This window comes from Protobothrops mucrosquamatus, unplaced genomic scaffold (assembly GCF_001527695.2).
Source record: "Protobothrops mucrosquamatus isolate PMUCROS unplaced genomic scaffold, P.Mucros_1.0 scaffold_257, whole genome shotgun sequence".
NCBI lineage: Eukaryota > Metazoa > Chordata > Lepidosauria > Squamata > Viperidae > Protobothrops > Protobothrops mucrosquamatus.
Window position 1 is genome coordinate 3,800,167 of NW_015386333.1, and position 12,950 is coordinate 3,813,116.

Here is a 12,950-nt window from a genome sequence, read left to right on the forward strand (position 1 = left end):
CAAGCAATGTCGGCTGGCGACCCCCAGGGGGAGGGCCTTCTCTGTGGGTGCCCCTGCCCTCTGGAATGATCTACCCCCCGAGATCCGGATCATTCCGGATCTCCTTACTTTCCGCCGCGCCCTCAAGACATGGCTTTTCCAACAAGCGGGCCTGGCCTAGGGAGGATTTTTAAATTGGGTTTTTTTAGCAATTTTAATCGCCACAACACTAAAATATTGGTTTAATTTGGTTTTATTCGGTGGGGTGTGTGAGTCTTTCTTTGTCTTTTAAATAATGTTGTGAGCCGCCCTGAGTCCTTCGGGAGAAGGGCGGGATATAAATTGAAATAATAAATAAATAAATAAAATAAATCACCTTACTAAGAAGCAAAAAAAATCCCATGAGCATCAGTCTATTGTTTTTATGAAAGGCTTTAAAACAGTGGTTCTCAACCTGTGGGTCGGGACCCCATTTGGGGTCGATCGACCATTTCATGGGGGTCGCCAAGCAAGGCTGTCCGCCATTTTTTTTGTCCGCCATTTTTTTTCCCCTTTTCCGGCGGGTGCCTTGCTGGGCCAGCTGGTGGTTGGCCTGCTCCGTCTCTGCCGCTTGCCAGCTACGCCTCGGCCGGCGCAGGGGGCGGAACCACACATGCGCGGCGCTCCCGGGCAGGGAAAGTCCTCGACTTACGACCGGTTGGGTAGTCCTCGACTTACGACCGGTTTAGTCCTCAACTTACGACCGGTTTAGCCCTCGACTTACGACCGGTTTAGTCCTCGACTTACGACCGGTTGGGGTCGCGGCATTAAAAAGGTTGAGAACCACTGCTTTAAAACAATTTATCATCACTTTGGATTCCCAAGTTCTTCACAGTCAAGAAGATGCAGAACCAGCAGATTTGAAAACCAAAGGCAGAAACAGGAAATAAAGGAATGAAATTGTCAGGATGGAAAACAATAATCTTTGTAATAGCTAATTCAGTTAATGATAATAGGATAACATCCAACCAAAAATCTTTATTCAACAATTGGAAAAAAAGTGTGAACACCACATCAACCAGAGTGAGGACAAGTAGACCTTTTACTCATCACACAGATGTGATAATTACCTATGAAGATAAAATCAGAGAACTTTGCTAAAGGGTTGTTAAAGAAATTAATAAGGGGTTCAATATGGATCCTAAAGGAAAGGTTAGGAAATGTTCCATTAAATGTATGATGTCTGACAAGACGGATCCAACTGAAACTAAAGTTCCACATCAACAATACCAAAAGGCAATAATATTTGGTGGTCCAAGATGTCAAATGCAGTAGATAGATAGATCTAGTAGCACCAATGTTGATTACAGATGGATTGTGTTGGAACCACCAAATCAATGCATATTCTGTTAAGAGCATCCTACATAATAACCCAGCTGAAATGAATCTATAAAATTATTAGCAGAAAGGTGAAGCAAATTAGAAAGAATTATTCTCTCAAGAATCTTAATTAGAAAATGAAGAAAAGAGCTGGGCAAAATTTAAAATAGAAGGATCAAAAGAAGAGTTTTTCCAAAAAGTACATAAATAAATGTTTTTAAGACCCAGGAAAAGAGCTAATGGAACGAAAGCAGTTCACCTACCTTATAAGAAAGTGTATTAAAAAAGGGAGGACAGACAAATAATAAAATTATTTTCACTTTTTATTCTTTTTATTAACACAAGAATAATAGTCAGACTGAACATGGATAAATGAATAAAGTAGTTCCAAAGGTCTCCCATCTGCTGACTACATAGCTGTTGAAATAGATAACATTTTTTTAAAAAACAATAATTACACAATAAAGCTACGAATCTAGAAAAGTGCATTTTTATTTCTTTTAATATTCATTCTTCACAAGAGATTTTACATTTTATCTACTATATTTCCATTAGCCTTTCCACATTTTAGAATGTTTTTTGTTTTCCCCCTTTCTTGATCTTCTCCTTCCTCTAGATTTGTTCATTTTTTCTTCATATATGGTTTTACAATTCGATTCTCATTTATTCTCTCTACATAATCAAACCGTCTCAGCTTAATTTTTTCACAATAGTCATTTCTGTATTCCATCTACAATATAGTACACATGAATTCTTAATTCTGTTTTCTTGTTTTACACCACACATTTTGTAAACACACGTTCCCTGAGGAAGAGCTCCAGCACGAGTCCAAAAGCTCAGAAGACTAAACCTCTGATCCCGGTGACTGACCCAGATTGGATCCTGCAACATTATCCTGGGACACAATATTTCCCTTCATTTAAGTTAGAATTCTTTTACAATAGCAACTAATAGTAATTACAATAGCAACTACAATAACAACATAAATAAGTGGCCAGGATGACAAGTATCTATATATATTTGTTTAAATTACTGTCTTGTACAATTCTCAGAAAAATGAAGTAAGATAGAAATAATTATGATTAAGAACAAGGTTATTTTTTCTGAAATCAGCCACTGTCTGTTTCTAGTAAGATAAGCAGAAACTCTATTTTCAATAAAACTGAAATGAATTATTTTTGCATAATTAATCACAATGAATATAGTAAAACAATTTTAAGTAAAGAAAATTAGCCAAAATCAAATTTTTAATTACAACATTAGAAGTCACATCGCATGTTTTGGATGTGGATAGGACTGACTGTTATGTGGAATTATCAATTATAAACCTAAAACTGCATGAAAACATGTTTTACAAGCTCTTTGTACATGCTCAGACACTAATTATTATAAACAAATACCTGTCTTCAACATGACTTCAATCAATTATACCATTTTTGTTTTAGTTTCATATTTTATTTCTGATATGCAGTAGTTTATTTTACTCATTTACTATATTAGATAATCCTCAACTTATGGCCACAGTAAAAGGATTGTTAACCAGTGCAGTCAGTAAGTGAGGCATCATGTGACCACACCTGATTTTATTATCTTTTTGCCATATTCATTAAACCAATCACCTGGTTCTCAAGTGAGACATTATGTAACCATAACTCATGACCTTCTCTGATGGCTTCCTCATTGACGTCAAAATCATAATCAGGTGACCCCAGGATGCTGCAAACATTGTAAATGTGAGTGAATGAATCACAATTACTTATTTGTAGCGACAATGGGATGGTTGTGAGAGGACAATTTATAAGTCACTTTTTTCAGCACTATTGTAACTTCGATCACTAAATGAATGATTAAGCAAGGACTACATGTTCAGGCAGTTCCCACAATAATTTCAGCTGAGACCGGAATTTCCATCACTAAGTAAAGTACTCATTATGTAAAATAACACATGACCATATCAATTAGCAATTGCATTTCCAGTAATCCCAACTGCAGTTGTTAGGCCAGGACCACACTGTAGTTAGCAAGGACCTTGCACTACTCCTGCACTTATCATGCTCAGCTGTTTCAACTCCTCCCACCAGCTATCTCCCCCATCTCTGCCCTTTTGTTCACCCTACACCAAGCAGCACCTACCCCCTACCATCCCCAACTGATCTTTGCTGTTTTCTTCCTCCTGTTGACAAGGTGTGCCTGCTGAGGCAGCTGCTAATGCAAGCCTGATCAGTGGCAGAAGGAAGATGGCAAAGATCATTTGAAGGTGGCAGGAGTGGCAGGTGTAGGCAATGGAATGCAGGGCGGCCAAAAGGGTAGAGATGGAGAGGGAAGATAGGTTAGTAGGGATAATTGGTTCACACTGATGTTATAAATGTGGATGGGTTGTGACCACGAGGGTACTGCAATGGCTGTAATTTTAAGAACTAGCTAAAAGTAACATTTGTTAGGCATCTTTGTAACTTTGAATGATTATTGAATCAATGATTAAGTGAACACTACTTGTTTATAATCTGCTTTGCCTTTACAATCTCATCACTCCTTCTAATATTTGCTCATTTTAATTCTGCAGTTTGTAGTATCTCAAGTAAAGCCATTGCTCACTGAATGGCTTGTTTCATATTTTTCTATTGATATATTTGCAACTGTTGAAAGTAGAGACACCTCTTTGCAGAAAAGCAGATGATGTGGCATTCTACATGATTTGCTTCATCTTACAATCATCCTCCTAATAAACCTAATGATACTGTGATCTAAATATCCAGTTAAGAAGAAACCCCAATTAATAGTAAAACTGGGTATCTTTAATGATACCCTGAGTATAATCATTCTAGTAATAATCTGGGAGAAAATAGAAAGGCCCCAATGTTGACTCTTACAAACCAAGATTCTTCTCAATTTTTTTCTTCTTTGCTGTGATTGCTGTGACTCAGTAAAACAATTTGATACAGTAAAGTGCTGTTACCTAAATAAATGTTGCTAGAACCATGAATTCATCTGAGGCCATTTAGAGCAACAAATATCAATTCTTCTATCAAGTTTTGTGTATCTTCCGAACTTTTCCTAGAAGTTTCTATTAAATAAACATTTGTATTCCATTTCTTTGCTAACTCAATTCAGTCTGTGAATAAGTTATAAAATATATATATTTCTGCATTTCCATGGTGCTCTCAATGTAGGCATGTGTGAATGCTACTATCTTGTAAATTCTCTCTGTGCCAAAAACTTCAAAATGTAGGCTTCTTCTTTATTTCATGCACACACACAAAATCTCTTTTAATTTCTGTATCTTAAACTCCATCTAGCCTAGATAACTGAATTGTCTTAGAATAGATGATCTCTTACCTTCCCAAAAAGGTGTGGTAAATTGGTTAACTCCTCCTGAGGTGTAACTACAGAATAGAAATTGATATCAGCTTCATTTACTAGCAATCTGCCCTTTTTCGAACCATAATCCAGGATGCAATTGTTAATAGATGTTTTGAATGTGTAAGTTTTCCTGACTTTATTACTTTAAAAGCTACATTCATTTTTTCCTTTATTAATTCTTTTACTGCTTTAGCTATGTTTTATCTGTGGTTTCTTCCTTGTGTAGCTATATTCAAGCTTACTTATATGTTTCTTGATATAGTGTTTCTTGTATTTCTCCTGAACACACTGAGCAAGTAAATTTTTGTTACTATGCCTAGTTGTGACTAACTAATGCAGCCTTTCTCAACCATGAGCTTGAAGGAATCCTTGGAGTATTTTTCAGGCCTCAGGGAGCCCCAGTATATTCACGCTCAGATATATGCCAGAAGTTACAAAATTATTATATTTATTTCATGTATGGCCCTGTACATATGCATTAACAGAGCTCTTAAACTAAAAATTGTGAATTTTTAAAAAACTAAAATTTAAGAATTAAACTTTTCCTATCCCCCACTTCATTTCCCTCTTCCCGCCTTTGTGGATGGCTCCTGCTGCCACTGATGCCAGAGCCAACCCAGCACTGGATTTCCTAAATCTGCCCTGAGAAGAAACCAGGCCTGTAGAAACAGAGATAAGCACCAACAAGGAGAGCTCCAGGACAGATGTCCCAGCAAGCATCTCCCTTTTCTTCTTACTCACTCTTCTCTTCTCAGCTTGTGCACAATCATCTCAGTATTGGAGGTTGGAATGTTTTTGTGGGGTCTCTTTTTTTCAAGTAAATTATTATCTCCCAAGGAACTCCTTGTGACCTCTTATGGAACCCAAGAATTTTGCAAAACCCCAGCTGAGAAATCCTGAAAGAGTTACTCCTTGAGAAAATCAGAAGATTCAAGGTATTTCCTTAACTCTTCCATATAACTTACCTTTGTCTTAACTATCACCATATATGACAGTTCCATTAAAAAGCTTATATCACATGATATCTCTAAAGCTGTTTGGTTATATCCCCATAAACACAACAGGAAATAATATTTGAAAAACCCAGACTTTAACATTTTAGTTATAGGAATTTGATCAACAAACATTTGAGATTTGCCAGCATTTATTTCAGAAAAAAAATTAATTGCAGGATAAATTTGTCATCCCATACCAAACACTGTTGCTTCAATAGATAAATTTCCCCAAAATTAAATTAGTTAAAATAAGCTTAAATCAGTATGTTTAAAATAAGTACCACTGAGTTTCAAACTGAACTAGTGATAATCAGGAAGGATAAACAAGTGCACAAAGTTGGTGGTTTGATTTATATACAACTTGTGGATCCATGAACTCTGTAGATTCACTATGGATTTACTATGCTCAAATAAATCTCATTAATTCATGGAATTTATTTCTAAGTACATCTATTAGACTGCCACTTACTGTTACAAGCCTGAGAACAAAAAAGGAGACTTATCTAATGAAGGCAAAAACAGAAAACAAGTTCCAAACAAGAATTTGAAATAGAAATATATACATTTTCAATGACACAGAAGTAAATGCCATTCAATAAGACTTATTTCAAATGTAGAATACTTAAGATTCATTATTACTTCTATGTAGGTTCATCATTTAAAGAGAATCAGTTACTAGGATGTTTCTTATAACATTTTATAACAGAGCTGTGGTGGCACAGTGGCTAGAATGCAGTATTGCAGGCTACTTCTGCTGACTGCAGTTTGGCAGTTTGAGTCTCACCAGCTCAAGGTTGATTCAGCCTTCCATCCCTCCAAGGTCAGTAAAATGAGGACCCAGATTGTTGGGGGCAATAGGCTGACTCTGTAAACTGCTTAGAGAGGGCTGTAAAGCACTGTGAAGCAATATATAAGTCTAAGTGCTATTGCTATTTTCAGTACAGCATTTAAACTTGTTACTAAAACATATATTTATATAATGCCATCAGAAGTTTTTTCCTTACATTATTGCCTTTCAATTGCATGTCTATAAGTAAAAGGAAGGTTAAAAAAAACTTAAATTCAGAGGAGCAAATGATTGCAAATACTGCTGCTGAAAAAAAAGAATGTCACTGAAGATTAACCAGTTACTTGCCTGATGAATTTCTGTAATTTTTAAAACAGGGTTTTTCTCTTTTCTTTCCTTCCTTGTTTCCTTTCTTCGCTCACATGTAGTTTGGTTTTTCCTTTCCCTTTTTCTTTCTTCCCCAGTTCAACTACTATTTCTCATCAATCCTTTCATCCTAGGGGGTGTTTTTCTTCTTTTGTGGGTTTATGTCTACAACTGTGAGGGTTTATGTGTGAGAAATAGAATAATTAGTGTAGGCAGATAATGATTAATTTATTTAAAAATGGGGCTAATGTATGGGTAATTAACTGTAGATAGTATATATGTGTGTATATATGCTGCCCATCTTGGAGTACAACTCAGGGCAGCTCACAACAATAATAAAACCACACACAATGAAAATTATGGTATCCAAAGCAAAACATCCAGATTCAGTCACAGTTTCGTTCCATACAGTATTAACCTTGTGAACTCTAAAACCTCCTCCTTCCGTTATGCATTCAAGATGGACAGTGATTAATATTTATATGTTACTTATATGTAAGGGTGTACGTCTATACATATGTTGTATATAGTATGTTTAAATGTGTGTTATTAATGTGTACACTTTGAGAGCAAGCAACTAAATTTCATTTTTAATGTGTGCCATTGTGCCCACAGTATCAAAAATGACAATAAAGGTTATCTGTCTGTCTGCCTGCCTGTTTGTCTATCTAAAAATTTTTTTAAAACCCAGCCTCAGTCAACCTCCAAAGGAGCCCCAGAGAATCATCTATAGGCTTCTACTGCATTCTACCCCAGTGCCTGGGGAAGAATCAGCTCTTTATGACTTTCCAGAAAGTAAAAGTGTGGGGGCCTGTCAGATTGCCAAGGGAAAGCTCTTCTATAAGGCTGGGATCATCACAGAAATGGCATATTTCCTAGATCCCATTAGATGGCAGTATTTAAAGAAAGAGACTGGAGCATAGCTGTTCTATCCAACTTAGTGGAATGGGCAGATACCTTCAGGGAGAAGTATTCCCACATATAACTTAGTCCCATGCCATGTAAAGCTTTAAAAGTGATAACCAGCACCTTAATTGGGCCCAAAAAGAGTCAAAGACAATGCAGCTCATGCAATAATGGGATGTCATGTATAAAATGGGATACCCAACACAGCATGTACTACTGCATTCTGCATCACTTCTAATTTCTGAAAAATCTTCAAGGGTAGCCCCATGTTGAACCTCCATGCCAGAATGGGTACAATTGGCATAGAATATGAATCTGTGCAGACTCCCCTGACTATGACCTCCACCTGTTCCTTAAGCAACAACTACAAGTCCAGGAGGACCTCCAAATTTCACACCAGCTTTGTGGAGGGAAGTGCAACCCCATCAAGAAACATTTTTTTCCTGGGAGGGAAAAAAACCCAGAGCCACTCCTCCTTACTAGGGAAAGGTCTAAGCTAAATCCTCTCTAACCAGATCCTCACAGCCTCCAAGTGCTGGGACAGCACTTCAACAGCATTACCTGAGTAACTAGGGATGATAAAATACAATTGAATGTCATAAATATACTGATGATACTGCACCTCTTGCCAACAAATAACCTTGTCCAATAGTTTCATGTAAAAAAAGGAGAGGTGAGAGACCAAAGTTTGGAGGCACTCCACAGTATAGAAACCTAGGGTTGGGCCTTCCCCCCTACAATACAGATTGGAGATACTGTAAGAAGATGAATCACTGTAAAATGGTGCCTCCTAAAACCCTAAGTTAGAGCAGAAACATACCATGCTTGATAACATCAAAAGCCACCAAGAGATCCAGGAGAGCCAGGACAGCTGTATCACCTCTGTTCCAGCCCCCCAAAGGTTATCCACAAGTGCAACTAATATTTATGTATGCATGTATGTCAAATTTAGAAAACCTCACAGAGTGATTCTGGTCAGTGTATAAGTAAAATCTAAAACATAAAAGCTATATATAATTGTATTAAAAAGATGGGAAAAGCACTAACCAGTCCCATGGCTGTGTAGTCTTGTATGAGCCCCAAGGATGTCAGCAGAGTCTGATCTTCAGATATTTCAAAGGACTAGGAGAGCATGAACTTGCCTTGCCTTGTGGGGAGGATGTTTCAGAGGGCGGGGACAACTTCAAAGAAGGCTCTCCTCCTGGACCTTGCAAGTCAAAACTTTTTAACCATTGGGGTCTACAATATATCTTCCCTGACTGAACAGGTGGGATGGGACAATGAATGGGACAAAGACAGTTCCACATAAGGTTTTCAAAGTCATAACCCACATCACCCATACTACCTCTTTGCTGTACCCTAGCTTGAACTCAGACTGAAAAGAGTCCTGATAATTCAATATACATTTATAGAGGTTATTTTTCTTGTCTTGTCCAATTTTGGAGTGTGACCTCTCTGCTACACATTTTTTCACATGTATGCACATTTAAGTGCATTACTCCACATATTTTGTGGTGGGGAAGAAATTTCCAAAATCAATTTCAGCTGGAATTGGCAACTTGTGACTTATATTTGTGTCTGTATGTTTATATTTATTCTTCCTTGGGATTCTTTTATTCTTTGATAAAGAGAATAACTGTTTTCCTATCAGTAACCTCAAATTGATTATTTCTGATTAAGTCACCAGTAGACTAACAGACCCATATTTCAGCAATATGTCCAGAATGAGACAATAGTCTCATTCCCAATTATTTATATTGCTAGAAAAACAGTATAATCTGAATCAACATTTTAATAAATTATATTTCTGATATTGCCTGATCTAATTTACTACTAATTTTGCTGATCAGTTCTAGTCCCACCGGAATCAGGCAAAATCATTATTTTCAGTCAACATTTATAAACAGTTTAATCAATTATGAATGTTGGCAAACAATATTTAGTTTCAAAACAATTTTTAAAAATATCACTTTTCAAACATAATTTGCAATCCCACAACAAAGCTGAAAAAAGTCTTCTTCCTATGTAAATTCTTTAATAAAGTTGCATAACTTGAGACACCAGGGCCACACTCAAACCTAAATACAGGGATACCTTGCTTAATGACCAGCACATTGAGCGCAATTAAGACAGCAACTCTGTCACTAAGCAATGCAGTCATTAAGCAAAATATCATGTGATCACAACAGACTTGTGACCTCATTTCCACCATGGTTGCTAAGCAAGATATTATGTGACCACAAGTCACAATTTTACTACAAGCTTCTCTACTGATAGTCAGAAGCTGGCTGTGAAGCATGCAAATAGCAATCATGTGACTATGAGATAATTGCAACAGTTGTAAAGTGCTTGAATTTCAATCACATGACTGCAGATATGTTGCAATAAGTGCGAGGACCAGTTGTAGTTACTTTTCCAGCATGCCGACATAAGCTTGAAGAGTCACTGTACAGGGCAGTTGCTTAAGAGAAAGCTACTGTATCTTAAACACAATTTAAGACAAATAGTTTCAAAGGTTATTAGCAAACTAACTTTAAATGCAATTATCCAAACTGTGTTCCAAAGCAGTTCACAATTAGTGCACCAAACAAACTAGGCAAAGAGTCTCCTGGCCATGTTGTTCCTGCAGGAACTGTAAACCTAGGAGGAACCACAAATTTGCATATGCTTTTTTAGAACTACAATTGGAAGTGACATAGAGCCAGATGAGTTCTGGTAAATCCATAACTTTATTGTGGTGTTTCATCTCATCTAATTTCTCAGTTATCAGACTAAAAGTCCCACAGAATCCCCTGCTCAGTTCAGGGTATAGCTATGCAACTTAGTGTCATTAATATATGAGTGATCCTTCACTGTAAACCAGTTGATGACTACATGAGTAATTTCAATAATAAGGTGCTACTACTCAAATCTATTTCTCCATAAAAATTTCAATAAAAATTCTTCTGAATAGCCACCTAAAATCTGTAAGGTTTGTGAAATGAGTGTTCATAACAGTAAATCTAGATAAAATGAAAGTGCTCATTGTGTAAGTGAAAGTAGATCTCCTTATTCTGGATTGGATCATAATTTGGAGCAGCTTTCGGATCCAAATTTGCTTCTGATTTCTCAGTGGGGAATAGGAGCATCTACTATCACATTGCTACATCAACTGCATCATTTTTAGAAAAATCACATTGGTAAAATCCAAGCTACATAACCCTAATATGCTCTTGAACTATGTACAAAATAAACACTTTTGCAAATCATGTTAGCACAAGTTAATCACTGTTTAATGCGCTGATTTAGGCACATCCTCTGAAAGGCTTGCACAAGCTCCTGTATGTCAAAGACTACCCTAGTTGTCTTTGTGTACGCATGCACAGATAGCACTTGCACAAGCCCTTCAGAGAACACATCTACTTAAGCCTTTTGAATTGGAATCTTTTGCCTTCACTAATATACTTTGTGTAAACATATTTTTTAAATGTTTTACACTTTTTAAATATGTTCTACATGGAACTACCTCCAAATAACAATGGTGTTCAAAAAGACAATTATACAGTATCTATGATAAAAGCATTACATTAACTGCAAAATTATTGTTAAACATAAATTGTTGCATACAGTTAAGTTCAATATTATCTCAGAGAGCACTTTGTCCTTTTTAATCCGGCCCCTTCCATGGTTCATTGAGGTGACTTGAAGGCTTCTACCTATAGTTTCCACTGGTTCATCAGATGATGACAAGTAATTAAACCTTCTTTGTAGCTCCCGAGATCCTGAAATAACTCTGTTGTTCTGATGAACTGATACTGTCCCAGCTTTTAAAAGGCCTTAAAATATAATTTTCTAAACTGGCTTAAATTACTGACTGATTAAATTTTAATGCTTTAGTTTTACTTTTAAGATATTATAAATGACAGCATAAAATGCCTAACAAATATGTTTTAAATACATGAATATCAACAAGTCTTAAAGTGGCCCACATGCAGTTGCAGTTTCAATGAAGTCATATTTATATAGCTCAGATGGCCCTTTGCATTCCAATACATATCATGTTCTTTATTTCAAAATCTTCTGTATTTTCTATACACAGCTGACACTGACATTTTAATCTATAAAATGTTATACTTACAGTAAAAATTGCCTATGATAATCTACCATACTAATACATTGCAACCCCTCATTCTGGCTGATATGCTTCATCTCTTATACATGAATACTGAATTAGAATGTTTTCTCACGCATTACTGTTTTATCCAATTTTCTGGCACTGATAGCAGTAAACTACTGATTACCATTTCCTGTTCTAACAGTTTTATAAATGAAACTCACTTCCCCACCCAGTAAGTCACCACCAAAAGACCCACTCCCTGCATCTCCTATAATATCAGACTTTCAGTGCCGGGACTATGCACTAATATAGCACTGGGTTTCTTTTCTTCTATAAGTTTTGCTATTCCTTCAGCAATGACAAATATAGGATTGGAAGGACAGGATTCTTAAGAACCTATTGTACTTCTGTTTTCAAAATCTGTTTCTCAAGACATAGCAATATCACTATTCCCATTAATATGTTATAGTTTTTCATTCCAATAATATAATATGTATCTCCAATCTCAAATCACTTTATAATAAGAATGTGGATCAGTTTCATAAAGAAGCAATGTTTTAGAGATTTGTGTGTTCTTTTTTAGGAATAGTTTTATGTAGCTGATTAAAGAAAGTATTGATTCAACGTACACAGGAATACTGTATATATATGCTATAAGTTCACACAAATCGCTCGTTATACATATCCTGGAACCTTATTTCTTCCTTTCACATCAATATAAAACGGTAGGGAAATGGTGGGAGGGGGAAGAATCAAGGACGATGACAGAATCCCTTTCCCCTCAACCTCGCATAGGTCAGTGTGGCACACCCATCCAGCGTTCAACTTCCTTCCTTCCTAGGGCGTCAGCCGAAATGAATCCCAAATTGTTGATTTCCTCCTCACTCACCTACACCGGGCTCGGGCTCTGTCCAACCACCCTTCGGGGAGCGGCAACTTCGACTTCTTCTTCCCGTCCTGTCCCGAAGTTTGGGGGAGGGGTTGCGAAGCAGAGGTGGGGGGGGAGTCTTTACTGCCTGCCTCACCACATTTCCATAAGGAGCGGCTCACTACGCCTTCCTCAGATGCAAGCCAAGGGGGGGTGCTCTGCGGATGGGACGGT

At 36.9% G+C, this 12,950-nt stretch overlaps 1 protein-coding gene across 1 annotated transcript in view; it reads right to left on the reverse strand.

The window, feature by feature from the left end:
* The window catches only part of TANC2 (tetratricopeptide repeat, ankyrin repeat and coiled-coil containing 2), a 525,040-nt gene extending 512,270 nt beyond the window's left edge, over nucleotides 1-12,770 (reverse strand). Inside the window, exon 1 of the mRNA XM_015831510.1 lies at nucleotides 12,738-12,770. The gene's annotated coding sequence lies outside the window, so the exon portion shown is untranslated. The remainder of the gene's footprint in view (nucleotides 1-12,737) is intronic.
* Between the last annotated feature and the right edge of the window lie 180 nt (nucleotides 12,771-12,950).